General features: G+C 44.2%; 1 long non-coding RNA gene across 3 annotated transcripts in view; it reads left to right on the forward strand.

Annotated features, from left to right (window-relative positions):
- The first annotated feature begins 203 nt into the window (after positions 1-203).
- Positions 204-21305, forward strand: part of LOC113997169 — a 33109-nt gene continuing 12007 nt past the window's right edge. For 2 of the 3 annotated variants that reach the window (XR_005565485.1, XR_005565486.1), the window contains exons 1-4: positions 204-272; positions 2096-2281; positions 14489-14626; positions 16390-16572. This is a non-coding gene — a long non-coding RNA (uncharacterized LOC113997169). The remainder of the gene's footprint in view (positions 273-2095; positions 2282-14488; positions 14627-16389; positions 16573-21305) is intronic. The other variant, XR_005565487.1, reaches the window with a different exon arrangement.

Raw genomic sequence — 21305 nt, forward strand, 5'->3', positions numbered from 1 at the left:
AATGGCACTGAGTCATGGTTACTAAATGGATTCATGGAGGACACTGTTCTCCTGCAGAGCAAACACAAATGTAAGGAACTGAAATTAATTTCTGTTTTAGTCCAGGCAAAAGCAGCCACGTTGTAAATAAGGCTGTGGCTTGATGATACAAAGCCTTTGCTCTGTTACTGGTTCCTACTTACTCCTTGTTCCTTCCTTGTTACACAGCACACCAACCCTCTGCTGTGTGTGGTGCACTGGGAACCACATCGGGACACTGAAAAATGAACCAGGTGAGAATCTTTATAAAGATATTTTATGTAAAATACATAAACACTTTTAAAATAGGTGCATGTATTTTTAAAGCCAGATAGATCAGTTCCTCAGTCTGGTTTCTAATTCAGAGGTGGAATGATGGATGAGATTCTTCCCTGCTGGTACAGAAGGAAACAGTCACAAGAGCAAAGTGGTTAAATATGAGCCTGATCCTGGTGAAAAAGGATCCCAAACCAGAGCTGAATATTCAGTGTGAAAAGCATAAAACGGATTTCTCCACTGGATTGTTGTGCTAGCAGTTAATGTGTTGCTTGGAAAACATCTCAACATTTGGGGGAGAAACAGTTTCTGGGGTAACTCTCAAATGGTAGCTTTGATTAACCTTATGTTGGTGAGAATCTCAGCTGTCTCTTCTCTCACAAAGCCCCCACTCTTATGGTCTTCACCCTATCGATTTTGAAACAACAAAATTCTTCTGCAGAACCCTAGGAGTTTTTATTTACTTGCAGTTCTACTGAATTACTTGTGTAGCCTTTGCTAACTGAAAAGACTCTGTGACAAAGTACAGCAATCTCAGTTCGAGCTTTTATCAGCTCTAACTGCTGATAATTTCCTGCATGTGATTTGTACAGTAACCACTGTGTGAGGAAAGATTATGGGCCACAGACCTGTGCAATGCATGTGCCAGGATTAAAATGCTGCTTTCTGACAAACAGAATCAAAAGTATCAAATAAATACGTGTGGCTGTTTATAGAATATTAAAAATAATTTTTATTTCACATGAAGATTTAGAAAGCTTTTTTTTTTGTAAAATAGGAAAAAGGAACATAAAATTCAATAAGCAAACAACAGAAAAAATAACAGCAGGGAAATTGAATGAGAAAGCAAAATCACATCACACAAAGGTTTATAGATTAGTTTAATCCCATTGATGTTGCATAAAACTTGGTAACTGTGTGTGTTGCTGTCGTCCTCTTGTGGGAAGGTGCAAGGAATATATGACTGCACAGTATTAATTGGGGACTCAACTTTGATGTTCCATCACAAACAAACCTAAATTCCCAACCCACACACAAGAATGTAAACACAATTAGAAAACAAATCCCACAAACAAGGAGAGAGAGTCATCCCAGGAATTTATGATTAAATGGCCTGGAATCTCCCTTTTGTGGAAAGCAGAGCAATAGAAGCACACGTGCATGAAGACACAGGGGATTCTGGTAAATCCAAGGCCCAAAGCACATTGTTTGCATCCATTCTGCCAGATTCTACAGCACTTTTGTTGCTTTGGCATTATTTTGTTATGTTTGCTGCAAATTATTGCTACCTGTGCACTACATACTGTATATTTGTAGGAAGCAGTCAGAGTCCCAGGGTTTGGAATTTGTCTGTGGGAGCAACCAGAATATTAAGAATTATAGTATAAGAATCTTGCATGTGTTAGTAATGATTTAGGACTGTTTTACATTATCTTTCCTTGTGGTGTTTTATTAACAGTAGTCGGTTATTAATGATGTTGGAGTACTTTATTTGATGGATCTGTAGAATGTTTTCATTACATGTAAACAGATTGATTCCCTGCTTCCAGAAAAGTGCCTGTTGGCAGAAAGAGGGCATCTGGTTTTTCTTAGGAGGAGAATAACCCATCTGACTTTTTACAGTGGAGCAGATATGACAATATAAGAGGGGGAAAAAAGGTACATGAAGCAAATCACTTTCCTGGTTTGCTGTCGTGATCATAGTGATGGCTTTTCCTAATTTTTAAATTACACTGTTGAAATGTTGCAGCTGCTTTGTAACCAACTCAGATTTCTTTGTATCATAATGCTTCTGTTGCAGGATTTTAAATGAGAAGGCAGGAATATATCACCTCCCAAGAAAGATACTGTAGCAATAGATAAAATAACATTCCATTGGGTCAACTTCGGGTCCCACTGTTATTTTACAGCACTGGACTTGATCTTCGGTGATGCTCAGCCCAAATGCCTTCACTGCCCTCCCTTATTGGCTTCTTGAAGAAAAGAGGTAAGGTACCACCAAGATTCTAGCAATTATTTCTATAAAGCAAGTGTGATGTTCAATTTACTTTATAGCCTTTAATTGCAACACTGTTCTCTTAGTTGAAACTGATAACAAATACTAAGTAGATTTGATCCAATTCAGCAATATTATCAGTATAGTTCTGTGCCTGGGAGGTACTGCTGCTCTCTAATACAGACTATGAAGCAAATAATGTGTCTCTGAAGGGTTTAGAATTTGACCTCCAGCCACCTTTGTTCTGTTAACTGTTTAAAAACAAACCTGACTCTCCTCCGTCTGTGTTTATGAGCAGACACTCCTTGGGCAGGGGGGCCAGAGGAAAGGGCTGTGTATGTCAAGGGGTATTATCCTGTCCCCGACAGGAAACACTTCCCCTTGAAGTCCCAAGGGGACTGAGCAGCCTGCTGCAGTCTTCCTGGAGGAGCAGGAGGCACGGGAAGTCTGCAGCAGCAAACTCCCTGTCACAAGGTTTGGGAGCAGCAGCGAGGAGTGCGGGACACAGAGCAGAGTGAGCTATTTCTGGAGCATGTTCGGGTCTTGTTCATTCGTTATTTCAATATAATAGATGAAGCACCTTTATTTCTACAACATAAGTGTAAAATACTCAGTAGAGGTGAGCTTGGGGGTTTTAATCACCTTTCACTTGGAATCGTTGCTAGAGGATAATCTTTGGAGAGTCATAGGGCCAGTTTCCTTCCAGCCTCCTTGGGAATGCAAGAGCTGCTTGCATTCTGCATGGCCATGCAGTGTTCTTCGCTGGGACGGCATCTACATGTGGAAAACTAAAGCAGAGAGCCCCTTGGTTCACACCACTACAACTTCTTCCAAGTCCTTTTCGAGAGCAGGATCTTCCAAAGTGTCTCTTTTTGGTGATATTTCATCCAGTCACACACCTGGATCCAAGAAATGACTGCAGCAGTCCTATAGCCATCACTGAGGGGACAGTGCTTTTTGACAGCTCTGCAAAGAATGTCAAAGGATAAAAATGAAGATCCCAAAACTCATAAAAACTGACAGGTTCCTTTCATCAATTCTCCATCAAGAGCTTGCTGCAAGCTCTTCAGAACAGCAGGTGCCAAAGCAATTGAAATCTGCACGTAGAAAATATCTCCATAGGGATCTCTGCTTTGTTACCTGATTTTCACCCACTTCTGGAATGGAAGAGAGACTCATGTCCATTAATTTAATAGTATTTAACACCATCCTACAAGAGAGTGAAGAAACATCTCAACAGTAAGACGTTAGAGAGGCAAAATGTACTAAGACACCTTGACGTTTCTTTTCTCATCAGAGTTTTTGGTTACTAAAATTGCCCTAGAACACATCTGGTATTTACAAATCAATTTTTAATAACAGTAATATGCATCCCAAAGGAATGAAAAGAAGAATGTGGGATGGCTGCAAGTCTCATCAAGCTCTAACGTAGCTCTGGAGCCATACTAGTTAAACATACTTTTCTTCAAAACTCTGTTCAGGCAAAGTGACATATTTCTAGTGAGACTGTTCAGTCTCCACCAAGAAGACAACATGTCCTGAGGAAAAATAAGATCCATCCAAAGTAATTGCTGTGTGCTGCAGCTGGAGCTCTGTTTCCAAAAAATAGCTAAATATAAACATTCCTGAGTGAATGGGTGGGAAGCCAAGACTGCCCTGCAGCACAGATACCCAGTAAATAGGATTACCTATGAACAAGCTAATCCACAGGAATTCATTCTGCCCCAGCACTGAGAAGGAGATCAGGAAAAGAAGCAATACAGCTGCTTAAAGTACAACTATATAATTAATAGGACTTCTCTGGAAATGCCTTTTTGGCATCTGGTACGAGTTATTTCCCACATTCCTCAACCAAGCTACTCCATACCCCAATGCAGAGGTTACATTTGTTTAGCTGTCAGTCAGGATCTCTGCACACATCCCCAGGGACCTGCAGCTCTGGCTGTTTTCTTCTGCTTGTTGCAGTGCCACTGGAGGTGATGTGAGAAGGAGACACACAGCTTCATGATTGTGTCCCAGATTCCCGCCTGGAAAGGACACCACAACTCCAGGACTTCCAACGATCTTTGTACTTGTACATCACTTCTGGTTTTTTAGGTGCATTCTAGAATAGAAATCTAAAGTGTCACAGCAATAATACAGCTGTGAAAAAAAAGAATAAACCTTTCCTAGGAATACTTTATTTTTAAAAATAATTCTACCACCACTTGGAACTGGGTTTTGGCAAACCCAGGTGTTCAGAGTTCCATGCTTCTGCAACATGTACTTTAGGCTCTTTCCTGGAGAAATTCTGCAGAGTTGCCTCCTTAAATTCTGGACCAGATGCTTCACATTTTCTGAGAGCTTTCATGGATGTATTACATGAGTTTCTTGACCATAATTATGGATCTTGGCAGTAATGACAGTCCTCTGTGCTTCCCCATTAAGGTGAATTCAGATGCAGGGAATGGTGGTAAGTTCAGTAAAAAAACCCCACAGGTACCGGCATTTGACACAGGATATTCCAACACTAATTCTCTTCCAGATAGTTCTCTCCCAGAACACTCAAGTCATCAGGAAACCGTTTTGTGCTTTTGTACACAAGGCTATTGATGGTGTTTTATGGGCTCATCCTGTCAAACAATGTGAGAGCCCTGAGAGACTGTTCCGAGCAGTTGTAGAGCCTGCCTTGAATTTAAACTATGCTTAGGGAGAACGACCTTGTTAAATGCATTCTGGAGGGGAGTTAATGTAAGAAAACACACCTTTTCCATACAATGTTAGCAAAAGTGCTGCTAAGCCAGGTGAGTTTAGACAATGAATAATTTATCTGGCTCAAGTTAAGACTCTGCAGGCTGAAAATAATAAGAGAGTTTTGGGTAAGAAGTGTCTCCCTCCAGCCCAGTCATCCCTACTTGTATGAGCTTCAAAATACTGAGAGAAGAAAAATATTGTTACTAGAAAAATGGGGGAATTTGACTTAGATATGAAACAGTTTCTTTCAGAAATAGAATATCTCTGTGACTGCAGTTTAGATATTTAAGATCCACCTTCGCCTGAAGAGCCTTCATCTGTGTTTCAACCACCAAGTTTCTATAATGGACCTCACTGAATGTGTCATCTGATACATCCTGGTGTGTCTTCTGACAGGAAGGGAGCTAATATGAAACCTATTCAACTATCAAGACCAGAAATCTCACTTCTAGTATTATCCTTTTTACATTTTTTTGAAGATCCAACGGTCAAAGTAATGATCCTTATACACTAAAAACAAATAATAAAAATAACAAACAAAAAACCCCACCAAAAAACAGCCAACCAAACAAAAAAGCCAACCCCACAAATTCTACATCCCTGCTTGAGTGAGGGATGTCCAAACTATTGATCTGCATCCCAGGGCTTAGCTAGTTAAGGAGAATTCTGTGAACTGTGAGACAGAAATATATCCCAAAAAACGAATCACCAAAACAGTATTTCCATCTGGCTGCTCCATCTCCTGGATCCAGCAATTCTCCCCTGTGGCCGACAATGCTTTTCTTTGGGTTTTGCAGCTCACAGGACACCTTTTGATTTCTGGTCTAACTCCATTCCACATTTTCCATGGAAGTTCCCCTCTGCTGCTGAGTCCAGTAACAAATTTGCCTTCTTTACTCATAACACCTGCTCCTTCTTAGTTTTACCTACGCATCAAAAAGCAGTTTGCAGATATTAATGTGCAGATTTGCCTCCTGGCAGACTCACAGTTTACAATTCATGTTGCCGACTTAGAAACTGAGGCAGGGAATTCAGTCACTACAGCCCAACGATGAATGTGTTCAGTAGAACTCAGGGAGCTGCTTTTATTCTTATTTACATCAGCTGCTCTATGTCTCCATTCTTTTGTTAATTGTGGAAATTTATTCAGCACTCTCTTGCTTTCTACAAAAGGGAAGGCTTCCTGAGTGCATTAATTCGCTGCCTGGGAGAGGAAGGCTGGTGTGTGGAATTTTTTGAGGGGTTTGCCAGATAAGGCCCCAAGTCCAAGCCAGACTTGCTATATTTATCTCTGATACAACTCTCAATTGCAGCAGTGATGTTACAGAAGCAGTTCATTTGGTGCTTAGGGTCCAAAGCAAGGTAAAGGCAACTTGATCCTCGGTAATTTTGTATTATGATACATTGGTCAGGAAATTTCACTTTTAAAAGGCTATTTTGCAAGTACATCACAAGAAAACTCCTTTTCCTTGGTGTCAAGATGTTGCTTCCATGTCTCTTGGCACAGAGCAGTGTGTACTTGTCATGTTGTTGCAATCTAGAGCAAAGCTTGGGTCAGGTCAGATAACAATAAAATAAAAATCAGGGCCCAGCTGTATTAATTATGGTTACCTGTCTGTGCACAAACAAAAATGCTGATCCCAACACACACTGTGTGCTCCAGCAGTGCCTCTGCAAACAGGGGTGTTCTCTGCCTGCCCAAAACAACACTGCAAGTGTGGGCAGGGAGTTAAGGAGCAGGTAAAATACCTGTCCTTGTTTGACACCAAACTCAGGGGGAAAAGAGTTCTCAAGCCCTTGCCCTGTGTGGTCAGACTACAAGAAATTAAGATGAGGTTACTCTGAACATCACAGCTTAAGTCCGACTGAGGAATAGACCATGTGATAGTTGAGGCATGAACTGTTCTTCTTGCTCTCTGCTCTCAAGCTGCTTTTATTTAAAAACAAAACAAAACAAAAACTCCTCAATGTCTAATTTTCCTTTTCTCTGAGGAATGGCTGGGTTTTTTGGGCCGTTTCCTGGCTACTTCTAGCTCAGCATGTGCCCCTGTGGTGGAGAATGAGCCCTGCTCAAACCCCAGGTTTTGCAGTGGTTTCACTGCTTCAGCAAAGATATTTGTGGGTTTTTTTCCATATCAATTAATGCCTACAAGCATAGCAGGTAAAGTGCTTATATCCTGCTGTTTGCGTTCCAATCCTGCACTGCTGTGAGCACACACACACTGATAATATCACTTACTGTTGGACTTGTATTCCCTCACCTGTAACATTTTAGTTACAGAAACATAAAAAATCCATGATGACAGTTCCATCAATCAGCTGGTTTGGAACAGTTGTGACCTTCTTGTCCTGGCAGACCGAAGGTTAAAGAGCAACTTTTTGGAAACAGGTTATAAATCATTGTCTTTGGCAGCATTTTCAGTTGGATTGATGTTCCTTTCCTTGCTCCATCACTCAGGGCTGCTCCTAAGGAAGCTCTTTAGTGACAGGGTGAGCAGCTCCAGGCACCCCTTCATTCCTTGTTTATTCCTGAAGGTCCCCTGCTGTCCCCAGTGCTGTCCCCAGCCCAGTGGCACTGGGATAGTAAAGTAGGAGTACCCTCTGCTGGCATGTTTTGTTCTGGGCTCCGTCCCACAGCTCCCAGTCTGCCTCTATTAACGCGGAGTTCATTACCCACTTATTTCCATAGACCCATTTGAGAAATTTATTCCAGCAAAAAAATTTTATTCTTAAGTTATTTATGATGAAAAGCTATTTTATTCCTTCATTTCTCTTCACATTATATATAAATATATATATATAAAGTATTTTATTGCATGAGTTCAAATGTTTGGCGACATCTTACTACATTATGAAAGAAGCTATTCACAATAACATCAGGGTTCAGACCCAGAACACTATTAGGGGTAGATTTCCCTTCAGAGGCATTTTTATACTTTAAAAAGTTTTCCTATCCTACCTAAATTTTGTATTTTTCATCATAGTGTAACACACATAAGTTACTGTAAGTAATTGCTGTAACACCCGCTTGGTGTTTAGGTCCTTGACTTAAATATTTTCTCCAGTAATATTTTGTCCAATCTTGGACAAAACATTCTATAATTCATTTTTAAATACTGATACTCTTGATCCCATGCATGTTACATGGAATGCTGATATTTCCAGGGATCACAGATCAACAGGAAGAGTCTTGAGGAAGAATCTGACAATAGAAATCTAAGGGGGATAAGTTTTGTCTTCTTTTCTACCAAGAAAGTAAATAAGAAAGAAAAATTTTTCTTCTAGAGAAACAACTGGGAGGAAAAGATTACCTTGGGCTAGAGGTAATATTTGGCTGCTGGATCCAGACCCTGTTCTGCCACTCTTAGGTGGAATTCCAAGAGCAGACTCTGGGATCTGGGCCCTTTGGGGAGTCTTGAATCCAATGGACATTTAGCACAGCTGGGAGAAAGGAGGAACTGCAGAAGGAGATTAGAAATGCCCTTTGGGGAAGGAAGGAGGAGACAGATTGTGCCGACTGTGGTTTGCCCATGGCTGTTCTGACCATTCTCCCTCATTAAGGGTTCAGAACATCTTTAGGAAAGAACAGCCCAAGTTCCCTCTGGCCCCCAGTTGTCCTGCTGTGTTTAACTTGCCTGCTGTCCGCACATCTCTGGCACAGAGGAACCAACTGCCTTCTCTGGGACCTCTCACAGAGGTTTTTAGGCTGCTTTGTAACTGAGCCGCTGTTGGACATTCGTGGAAACCCACATAAAACCATGGCAGTTGCTCTTAAAGCTTCTTTAATCACCAGTGTCTAAAGCAAAACCTGGTACCTCTGGTTTCCATAAAACATCAGACCCATCTAGAACAATAAAGCTCTCACTGAGCAAGCAACACAGAAGAGATGAGGAAATAACACATTAGGCTGTACACAAAACAGTAAATGAATGTATTTATCTTATGTGTTTATCTCAAATAGCCCTCTGGAGGTCTGAAACAAAAGCCAGGCAATGCTTGAGAGGTGTCAGACCCTTGGGACTCATTCCGCAGCTCCACCACCGCACCCATCGATTGGGTAACAGCTGGGCTGCAGAGAAAACCAGCACAGCTCCATTTCCTCTCCTGTCCTTGACACCCGGGGGATCTCTGATGACTTGGCAGGGCCCTGCTTGAATGTGTCACCTCGTGAGACAGCAGTTCTTGGGGACAGCACCTTCCAGAGGCACTTGCACCAAAGAGGAATTGAGTTCTGAACGTCCGTGTTTCTCCTGATTAGTGTTGGCTGTGAACGCTAAGCCACAGCTTTTCAGTTTACGCTGCAGCCCCAAAACCCCAATTCTGACAAAAACAACCATTTCAAAATGCTTTGACATCTGCTTTTCCGCAGAAATGAGAGCTGCTTTCTGTTCCTGATAGCTCTGTCAATCTGTGACAGGTAGCTGTGAAATACCTGGTGCTTTACAAGTCCGACACAGTTGTAAGTTTGCAAGTCTGAAACCGTGTGATCACTGCAGGTAGAGAAGTCTGTTAAACTAATAGACTTGGATTTCATTTCTGGGAGGGAGGTTGTGCAGTTTGGGTTGCTTTGCCTTGCTGCTCTGATTCCTATGTAGAGCCAGACATAAGTATAGCTCACCTCAGCCTCTTTCTTATTTCTTGGATTAAAAATCTTAGTGAAGTTGCAGACTTTTGACTTGAGATCATCGGGCTCCTTTTCTCGGGTCTTCAGATCTGAATGATTTGTTTCCAAGAGGCTTTATCTGTCTTTAACGGTGCTTTGTAAACGGAGTGGTCGGATCCAGCTGAGATCAAAAGGTTCCCGTCAGATTAAGGGAGGGGGTTAAATAGCTCTGCCGAGACCCCTCTCAGAACTGACACAGAGCTGTGGCATTAGCAAAGCAGACATCGGACTTCTCCTCTCCAACCATAACTACTGTCCCTTTCACACTCCAACAGGAGCCTTGTACCGTGTTACGATGCTGACATCCAGTATCCCGCTGTCATTTATGCTGGATAATTGCAAACTGCATGGAGAACGTACACCTGAAGCACAGCAAGTAGAAATGGGAAATATCCGTTAAGGTATTGGTCCAATAACGCGTTTGTTAGGGGGTCGTCAGAAGAGGGTAGGAAAAAAAAAATGGTGCTTCTTGGCTTGACACTTCCTAAAACCTTCTTTCATTTCCATCTTCCTCCTCATCCTCCCCAAAACAGCCCTCACATCAAAGTGCTTGGACTGCAAAAATTTGCAATCTTGAAATACAATTCCACAATTGTTACATCTCTATCCCCAAAAGTCTCACCGGAGCCACCTAAGCTGTTTCCTAAGGATTTGCAGTCCCCCTTAAAGCAAATGAATGGTGCAGATGTTCAGCAAATTTAGGGATTTGGGACAACCTGCACATTCCCGTTCCACAGTGCAGTGTCAACAGCACAGCCAATATTTATCATTCATTCTCAGCTATCAAAGGACAGGCACAATATTTGCCCAACTTTTTTGGATGACTGGCAATCTTTGGATGCTCTGTATTAAATTAGCTTTAAATAGCTTATTTTGCTGGGGATGTGGTGATTGAAATCCGTGTACCTGCTGGCACAGCGTCCAGGGGACTCACATGATCGGTCCTGCATTCCCAGGTTATTCACGGAGGCTGCAGCCGGGAGACAGCGCGTGTGTGTCTGGGAGAGGGTGGGGTGGAATATTCATGCCATTGGAAACACTCACGTTGTTACTTAACAACTCCATTAACCTCGTGTCACAAGTCATGACCTTGTACTGACCCTGGCGGGCAAAGCAGCGCAGCTCTGAAGTACAAAACATGAAAGTGCGAGAAAGAAGGAGCAGAGGAGGAGCAAAGCTCAGCTCTTCGTGGAAGGGACTTGCCAAGCCGCTCAAAGCGCCGAACAAAGGCTGTGCACGGGCCATCCCGCCCAGGCGCTCACTGCCAGGGATTGCCAGCGGAGTCTCCCGCAGAGCTCCGGACTGACACGGCCTGTCAGCCGGGAGAGTCCCTGTCACAGACAGAGCAGAGGGGAGAGCCCCAGAGCACACGGACCGGAGCCTTTAGATCTCCTGCTCCTGTCCCTCTGCTCTGCAGCACAGCCCTGGAGGCACAAGTGCTGCATTCAGAGCTGAGCCTGGAATATCATCTCACCTCGATTTCAAAAACTGGGGGAAGGAGAAAACTTCACTAACCAAAGATGCTTTTCCCGTAGCTTTTTGTCCCAGGAGTCTTTTTGGTATCAGTGGTGGGACGGTCACAAGCCCAACCAATGTCAGCACCAGGAAATGGGCAAAGTGACCCCAGTTTTAAGTGAGAAGGAAGAAGGTGGGATCTGATTGGCTAGGGTAGAAGGGCAACAGGAATTTGTTTGGCAGAGTAAGAACTGTTGCAAAAGTTCTGTGGGACCTGTAAAAAGGTACTTTGAAGGCAGGCTGGGAGTGTCGGTGAGAGCTGTGGAGAGGTGATGAGAAATTCCTCTCAGTGAAGAGCTCTGGGGGGAAACATCAACTCGCAGAAGCTCAGGCAAAGTGCTTTTTTCTTCCTCTTATTTTCCATCAGAGTAACAACACAAGTGGTGACACCTGAGGATGGACAAGGGTGGTTCAGTGAGCATGTGAGGAATTAGTCACATGTTGTGCTGAGCACATATTTTGGTCAGAGCAGCTCAGTGCTTGAGGAACTCTGACCTGTGTGACTGAGGGCTTGGTTACTGTTTGCCCTCTCCAGAAAACATCAGGACAGGATGTTTCTGAGGAATTTCCATAAAGAGCCTTTCTAAAATCACTTACTTCAAAAAGAGGCCCTTGGTGCAAGCAGAGATTGGCTTCTGTTCTGAAGTTTGAGGTTTATGAAAATTGGTGTTTCTCTTTGATTTTCCAGGAGTAAATAATTACAGGTTTGACATCCGCAAGCTTTTAAGTATGATGAGTCACACCTCCAGCTATGAGATGGTTCATAAAATTCTCACTAGCATCAAAATAATAAACGCTGGGTTATTTTTGCTTTCTTCCTGGATTTGTACCCTTTAGGGTTCCAGGGTTTGGGTCTCCTTTGGCTGTCTAAAGTGAGCTCCTTATTGCGAAGCCTGTGCACAGCAAATTCCAGGAATGAGGTCATCCAGAGGAGCTGGACAATTCTCAGGAATTGCAACAAAATCCCGGCAACAAGCAAAGGAGGTCTGGCATGAAATCCTACCCGGTGCCCGTGTGCCAGCCCAGGAGGTGCCCCAATGTATGGAGTGCTGTGTTCTCAGCAGGGCTGTATCTCCTGTTTGATCTCCAGGAGCACCAGAGAGCCCTTCCCGGCTGACAAGAGCCAGGCCAGGCCAGCTGTGCCACGGACCCTCCCACTTCCCGCTGCCGATCCTGCTCCAGGCTCAGGGCTGCTGGCCCAGCTCTCCCTGTTTACATGTTTCCAAATTCAAGGAGGAAAAGTGAATATCAAACAGGCCTGGCCCTTTTGAAGTGGCTAAAGGATGCTATCGGGTCCAGGGGTGTGCTGTGCCTTTGAGGCTTGTTTGTCTTTGCCTGGTCCCTCAGTGCAGGCCTTTAAGGAGCCATTCCACCCTTCAAAGCCATCCCAATCCCAACAGAGCAGCCCTGGCACCAGAGCCAGGGCTGGGTGTCCTGTGTCGAAACACTTTGCTGGGAGGTTTTCAGATGTGGAAGTTTCTTTATTCTTTTGCAATAAATAATTGGACTGAAATTAGTTACTGTCCAACAGGAAGAAAATAAGGGACTTGGTTTGGTTTTTAAGGAGGAGGTTTTGTCCCTCAGCACTGAGCTTCCTTTTTAATGTCAGCTGGAACGGTTTGGAGCCCTTTTCTCATACTCACACACGAGCAAGTGATGGTCTTAAAATGCATCCTACTCCTTTTCTCAGCTTTAGCTCTCTAAGCAGGAGCTCGCTGTGGCTTTTGGCTGGATCCTCGAATCATTGTGTGCTCCTGCTCTCTCCTGGTCAGAGGCTGGAATTGCTACTTGAGCACATAAGCTACTTGAGCACATAAGTGTTGGAAGGAGAAACTCAAAGCACTTGGGATTTCTTGTGGCTTATTTTAGGACTGTCTCACTTTGCCAAATCTTTTATAAGATTATAAAAAATATTTTAAAAGGGAAAGAAGTGCTTTTGCTAATTAGAAAGCAGTGAGGAAAATAAAATTTTGAAACTCCAAATTCTTAAAGTAAGTGACAGTTTTGAGTATCAATATTAGAAAAACAACAATGAAAAAAATTGCAATTCATTACTAAGAGCTTTTTTAAATCTAGGATCTGATTCTTTTTATAGGTTTGAGTCTTTCTATAGGTTTTCCAAGAACTAGAATAAAAGCAGCTCAGACATAGAATCACAGAATAATTTAGGTTGGAAAAGACCCTCTAAATCATTGAGTCCAGCACTGCCAAGGCCACCACTAACCCATGTCCCCAGGTGCCACATCTACATGTCTTTTAATTCCCTCCAGAGATGGGGACTTCCCTGGGAGCCTCTTCTCCTGCATCTGACACAAAGAGTCTGAAAATCAAAACAATCAACAGTGTCTGTTGAGAGGGGAAAAAAAAACAAAACAAAGTTTTTAAGTTTTATTTTCATCTTTTGTTTTTTTGCTATAAAAATACAAAAAGTATCAATTCTGTTTCTGTGAATAATTTTAGATATTTTTAATTTTCTAGGCAGCTCCTTAACAACTATTTTTGTTTGTAGGTCAATTAGTTGTGCCCTGAATGGAAAGTAGCAGGAATTTTGCACTTTTATAGCGTTGTAGTCAGTGAGTCCAGGTAGCCATGAGAGGCAGCAGGGTTGAAGTTTTAGAAAGAGATGGATTGCTTAGTACCTGGGCTTCACTCTTACTGTGAGCAGCCTTTTGGCTCCTACAAGATCTTCTTTGATTGCCAGATGCCCTGGAGACCCCTGAAAAGTTCAGGGTACAGCAACAGGGGGAAAACATCTTTTGTCCTCTGCTAAAATCATTTCCACATCCCTTTCCTTGCCTAGTAAGGGTTTCCTCTGTTGTTAAAAATCTCTGTTGGTACCACTGGGATGATTTTCATGTAGGAACAACCTCACAAAGGTTTGGACACCTGGTGATTGCACAGAGTGTCTCTAACAGACAAGATTCAGACATCAAAATGGTCAGCAATGTGAACGAGGTGGTTATGTTCTGGCATGGTTTGTTCTTACACTTTGCTGTGTGATGTTTAGGAAGAGAGGTTGGAAGCAGCCAGAGATGTTCTGGCCAATCTTCCCCAGATGATACAGAGTATATTGAATCCTGCAAAAAAACATCTCCCCCACATTGTGAGATTTCGTACTTGATTAGTTATAAAGAATGGGCAGAGATTAGAGACTAATCTTTTGCCCCCTTTTAAGGGGGCAAAAATGTTGTGTGATTTTTTTTTCCCTTGTAAGTATTGTCTTATACCAAAATATTCTCCTTCCTTATCTACCGTAATTTGTTTTAAAATTGTTATCCTGGTCTTAGGGACATGGTGATAATTTCCATGACAACACAGAAAGATTCCAGAAACAGAGATTTCTGACTAAATATATGAAGGTTGTTGAAAAGCACAACTGCAAGAATTCTGCCTACTCACTGGGAATAACAGACAGAAGAGTTAAGGTATGTGATCTCATCTTTGGAAACCAAAATGTTCTTTACATTGTGTTGATTTACTTCATGTGGGATGTTTTTAAAATTGGGTGAACAAGCATCTCTCCAAACTATAGCAATTTGCCCTTGATGTGCTGATGCCCAAAGCCTTGCTGGGTGTCAGGTCTTAAATTGGTCCTGATTCCACATGTAAATTCACAGAACAAACCTCCACAGAACCCAGGCTTTGTGACCAGGTGGCTGCAAAGAACTGAAACCCTTCTAACCCCCCATTTGAGCCAAGTGTAAAGCTGTGCTTGGTAAAGCTGTGCTTGGATCCCACCCGCAGTTTAAACCTCGCATTTGGGAACGTCTCAAAGCAGAGTCCCTGCCCCTGAGCTGCCACTGCCCGTGCTGGCTGAGGTACCTCTGCTGGAGCACCCAGCTCTCTCAGTGTCACAGGGGTTTCCCCCTGCATTTATAGGGGCTTTCTGGAATTCCAACCACCACTCCCTGTGACAGGAACACCTCCACTGTGCTCCAGGTGTTCTGGGACAGGATCCTTCAGCAGGTACCAGTTTATAAAGACAATAAGTCCCTGTGCCTTTCCCAGGGGTAGCACCAGGGCCAATGACATGCAGCTCCATGTTGGGGAAGGAGTTACTTTGGAATAGTTTATGGATTTAGAAAAGCCCTCACTGGAAGTGATGCTCATTATCACAGGGTCCTGCACCCACACCTGGCAGTGACTAACAGTTCCTAATTTACACTAATAGCTTCCCCAGTCAGATGGGGATGGTTGGCCCTTCACACTGCCCTGCTCTTTTGTTGTGGTTCCCCTCCAGAGATCACCAAACAATGCAATTTAACCTGGGGGTTGTTCCTGGGAGACAGCTGCCCACTCCTATCTTTCTACTGCCTCCATAAATGCTCCCTTTGCATGGCAAATAATGCAAATCAGGGCTGAATTTTTGCCTTCCCTAATTGCAAAGCTGGTTACTCCTCTGTGTAAACAAGCTGATGGTGTTTTGTTTGCTGACAGAAAAAAAAAGAATTGGGCCAGTTTATATTTGGCAATGCTTGGGGTTTTGTGGGTGGCTCATGGGCTAAGCCTGATGGAGACATTTGGTTTCTATTGAGTGTTGGAAAATAACAAGATTTTGGAGAAAAAATCCTGAATCTTCTTGGTGTGAAGTGTTTGACTGGGCTCTGATCCCCTGATTTTTCTGCTGTTACATTAATAAAACCTGAAGTAGCAAATGAAAACAGATTAATTGCATACTGTCATCCAGCAGCTTTGGTTCTGTTTTCCAAAATTTTCTGTAGCTACTCACATCTCTAAAAGGCTGTAAAGTGCCGCAGTGCTCTATTGGTGGAATTCCATATATCTCACCTTTCCTTCTAGAGGTAGAAATAATTCCAAAGGTGGAGGAAAAGGGACTTTTGCATTTATGTTTTTCTGTGTCAAGTCTTGCATCCTGAGGAAGTCCAGAAACTGTGTATCCTTGGATATGGCAGCATCCAGGGACACCACTCCTGTGTCTCCAGCACAGCACAAGATAATGCTCAGGTTTGGGGCTTGGGGGAAAAAACAGCTGGAAAGGGTTGGAGGCATGTGCTGCACTAGGGGAAGTCCTGGATTCTCCTGAATCAGTTCCCAGCCTTTCCTTGTTTATCCTGGTGTGCCTCAGGTTGCTCTGTTCCCTCTAATCAGACTTTCCACAGAGTTCCTTTGGAGGTGTCTGTCACATTCCAGGGAATTGTTCAATCAGAGACACTCATTTTCCCTGCAGCCTCTGTGTGTGTGACAATGCTGGTACCAGCTGTAAAGTCCTGGGATTCCCATATCCTGGTTATCCCAGACGTGCACAGGGATGGGAACTGGGCATCCTCCCTACCTGAGTGCTTCAGGAACTGATCCAAAGAGAAACCTCTGGATGGACAACTGTTAAAGAGAAGGTGACGCGGGGAAAAAGGTAATCCATCTTCTCTTACAACAGACTCGCAAATTGGATCAGCTTCCCGGATTTGCAGTGATCCAAAGGACATTGGCTTAGCCTCATGACTCCTTTTCATTCCATAATAGCCTGTGGGATTTAGTGATAAGGAACTGTCACTAAAGACTTGTCATCCTGAGCCAAAAATCTGTTCACAAGAAGTGACTCCTGCCAAAGACTTGGTTCTCTAAAGCCTCGAATTTTGGTCTCCAAGTGTTGTGGAATGTCATGGGCTCCAAATGCAGGAGGAAAACCATATTTGCAAGCAGAGTTTTCACTTGGTTCTATCAGTGGGGACACTGAGTAGTATAAATGAAGGAATTCAAGAACAGACTGTATTTAGCTCTAATTAAAGGGCAGTCTCAAAATTTGCCAGATTAAGTAAATAGTGTATTAGCTCTGTCTATCACAGCCACGGACAGAGCAGTCCATTTGGAAGCTGAGTGATTTCCTGGAGGCACATAAAAAGTGTGTTTTACATGGTATTTTACCACACAGAGTTTGGGATGAGCAAAGTGCTACTTATGCCCTGATTTAGGTGCCTGTTGCTCCTGTGCAATTTGGGATGGTTCTCTGTGGTGGCAGGGATTGCCCCTCGGGGGCTGCAGAAGCACTGGGCTGAGAGCAAGGGAAAACTTTGGGAGCAGTTCGAGGAAGTTACACCCCCAGCTGACTTTGCCCCTGGTGTCTCAAACCAAGAGACTCTGAAATACAGGGTGATTTGATAGAAAAAAAAAAAACAAAACCAGAAATATGATGCAGTTGTACCCCTGGCACTGCTACTGTGGCAACTCATTGGTGCAGCCTTGGCTGAGGGGTTTCGTGCCACTGAAAGAGCCCCTGGGGGCTTTGGTGCCCAGCCTTGGACCATCCACCGTTAGGGGTGTTATTTGTCCCACTTGTGTTAATCAAAGAGATAAAGGTAAGCCTTAAAATATGTGGGCTAATCTGATCATATCAAACCTATTTCAGATGAAAAAAATTTAATTTAAAATGTGTAATCTCTTCATTAAAAGAACTAACAAGGCCTTTCATTATGCCTTCACAGTAGAAGTTCAGGCTGATGCAAGAAAACCTCTAGTAACATGAAGGGAGAGTTCATCTGTCCACACAAGATATTTGTCAGGCATTTGCCACACCAGAGATTTGTCCAGACTCTCCTTATAGGATCTTTTAGACAAGATTTTTCTATCTATTGTATAAGGTTAATATATATGGTATCTCCATATTAGGGAAAAATAGGCTCTCCTCTGAGGCACAATTCATCTCACCCTGGCAGAGATATATCCAGATGTCCAGGATAAGACAAAGTGTGCCCTTCAAGTGCTCATTTCTCCTAGTTGTAGAGAGAAGTTGGAAAACTAGCCTTCAGCCATATTTCTGTGTGCTCTGCAGACAGAGCTCCTGACACTAATTTGGGCTGTGCACCCCTCAGGAGTGCCAGCAGACAATCCAACTCTTTACCTGTTAACAAGTATAGAACATTCTCCCTGGGGTTGTCTTTAATGCAGATGAATAATTTCAACCAAGTGGTACAGCCTTAGACATAACTCAGGGAACTTTCATGACTTATGCATGGCTGTAGTGTCACCCAGGAAAAGACAGAAGAGACAATTAAAAATTCGGGACAAATCCAAGGAATTCAGTAAGAAAACCCCCAGTGGGATTCCTGAGTCTAATTGCTTTGCTGTATTTTCCCTGTAATTTATGGCACTCTGTCCAAGCATTAACCATTCTGGCAGTGTTCCAGCAGGCTGACAGGCTACATGTTAAAACCCAGCCAGCCTTCCAAAGAGATGAAGTTTCTCCCTCCCCATTCCTCCCTTCCTTTCCCTATTGTATCTTCAAAAGGAGAAGGCCCAGTGGTAACTCCAAGCTGAGGATTGAGGCTTTTCACAGCCTGGTCACATCTCTGCTCCATGAAGTGCTCAGTCCTCCAGAGGTTTGGTCAAAGTCTTCATTTTAAAGTGAGAAAACAAGGGTTTTTTTGAGGGAAATGTATTCTCCCTGGCTCTGGAACTTGCCAGTGCCAGGTTCTAAGCCAAGACTTCTATCAAACACAGCTGGTGTCCCTTGCTGTCTGCATTAGCACTGTTCTGTGGGAATGGTGGTGCTTCATTTCCCCAGCTCAGGGTGATCTCCTACATGTTACAACAGACAACTGCAGATACAGAGGGTCACCTCCAAGGCCTTCAGAGAGCAGATCATGAGGTGTGATGTGCCAAGGGCTGCAGATGGAGGGTAAGTCCTGCTCTGTTCAGCTGGAGCAGAGGAGACTGAGGGGAGACCTCAGTGCAGTTCCAGCTGCCTGGGCAGGGGCAGAGGAGGGGCAGGGACTGAGCTCTGCTCTGGGGGGACCAGGGACAGCACCCAGGGAATGGCTGGAGCTGTGTCAGGGCAGGGTCAGGTTGGATCTCAGGGAAAGGTTCTTCCCCCAGAGGCTGGTTGGGCACTGACCAGGCTCCCCAGGGCAGTGGGCACAGCCCCAAGGCTGCCAGAGCTCCAGGAGGGTTTGGATGATCCTCTGGGGCACAGGGTGTGACTCTTGGGGATGAGCCTGTGCAGGGCTGATGGTTGGACTTGATGATCTTTGTGGGTCCCTTCCAGAACCATTAGTGTGGAAATACAGGAGTGGTGCATGGAACGTCTATCCATGCACACTTCCCTGACCTGACCAAGGGCAGTGTGAGCTCCCAGTGCCCACACACACCAGGCACACACTGACAGGCTCCTACACAGATAGTTCAGTCAGATCAGGAGAGAAAAATGATAAATGAGTGGTTTAAAAATGTGGCTAAACAGAGCTCCTCTTTCTGCACCAGGATGTACAAAACCACTGTGGGGAGTCTTGCTGATGGAGAGCTGGGATACACAGTAAATCTCTAGAGTCTGGAAGCAAGTAGGCTCACAGTTTGTAAGCAGGAACATCTTTGGTTACCAGTAGGTGTCATTACAGGTTTGTGGACACTGGGCCCAGCACTTGTGACATGGTCACAGCCATGGCCAGGCTTCTTGGAACTCCACCTGCTCCTGTGGAGAGAGACCAGCTCCTCATTCCCACACTCCTGGGAGTTCAGGGCCCTTTCTTCAGTAATTCCTGCTCAGAGTTTTTCCTTAGCTCACACATTCTCTTCAGCACTGCAATGGGTGTGTAGGAAGTAGCTGTGTTTCTTCTGGGCACACTTTCCACAAGCCCAAAGAGGGCACCTTTAGAAGGCCTGGGTCTACAGTGGAAATGCCATTTTGCCGACATTTCCAAGTCCACCAAGCAAATCTTAGATTTCAAAGATGTCCAGATGTATTTGACTGAGACTTGAATTAGAAAAATGACCTTTTTACTGTTGCCACATTGTTCTTTGGGTGGTTCGGTTCTCTGCCTCCATTCCCAGGAGAGTGCAGGATGTTTGTGTCAGCACCACAGAGACAAACAAGCAGCTCGTGGGGCAGGAACAAGAGCATGGAGGCTGCAGTGGGGGCACGGGGACTGTGTGTGTAACCCTACCCAAACATCCACCCCCAAGCTCACATTTCCGTGTGCAGCCTGCTCTGCCATGTGGATAGAAACCCACACTTGTATGGATCTTTGGTGGTCAGAGGTACAAACACACAGTCCGAGCTCCAGCTTCCTCTGGTGAGACAGGTTTCCTGCCCTCAGTGACTCCTCCATCTCACCTCTGTGGGTGGCTGGGGCTGTGGGAGGGCTCAGAGAAGGGCTCAGGCAGCCTGGAAGTGCTTTTGCTGGAATTCCTTTGCCCAGCACATCCTCAGGTCACATTCCCTGTTCCACAGCTGCAGCCCACTGAGATCCACACTGCTTCTGGAACTCACCTTGGCCTTTCTCTTCCTCTGCTGCTTCTGACTGATTAGAGAAGAAATCCTTGTTCTCAGTCCCAAGGCACTTGTTCCTGCATCCTATTCCCATGGTCCAATTCCCCACAGGAATGCCATTCTTCCTGAGGCCACTCTGATCCTCCTGGATGTTAATGGTGCCTCCCAGCTCCACAGCATCAGCAACTTTGACTCCGTGTTCTGACAGCTGGTGCCAGGGTCGTTCCCAGAAATATTTTACAAGGTTGGTTGCAGGTCTGATTCTTCAGAAATGTGATTAAATGGCCCATTCCAGCCCAATCCTGCTCGGTCCTTTATGCTACCATTTATTTTTTTAAAGAGTGTTCTATCTACAGTAAAATTCTTATACCAAGCCTTGTCTTCTGTGGTTTAACTACTGATGCCCCAGCTGATATTCTGCCAAATCCTACCCTGCTGTCCACATAGCCCAGAGCAATGACATGTCCATGGACATCTGGTGAACTGAATCCTCTCTCCTTAAATCCCCAGGTGCTTATTGGGATGCCTGAGTAGGGGTAGCTAAAGCACATGGTTTGGGACCTCAGGAGTGGAATATGTTGGCCCTGAAGTCTGGAATAAAGAACACCCCTCCCACAGCCCTGCTGCCACTCACAAGTGGCACAACACTGCCCTGAGTTTTCAGTGCCACAGAACTGCCTCCATGGAGTGTGTGGAGAGGATGTTAAAGCAATGAGGCACAAGTGCAGAATCGAGAATAATAATTTATTGTAGAATATATTAACCAGATTCCCAATGCCCAGGTTTGTGGGCTGTAGAGAGCTGTCAGCCATAACCACATGACTGCCGTGCACCTGCCCAGCATGTTCAGGGGGAATTTTGGAAAGGATAGTGTGGTTCTGCAG

The sequence above is a fragment of the Pipra filicauda genome, unplaced genomic scaffold, assembly GCF_003945595.2.
Source record: "Pipra filicauda isolate LSUMZ 115617 unplaced genomic scaffold, ASM394559v2 scaffold484_size733096_pilon, whole genome shotgun sequence".
Taxonomy (NCBI): Eukaryota; Metazoa; Chordata; class Aves; order Passeriformes; family Pipridae; genus Pipra; species Pipra filicauda.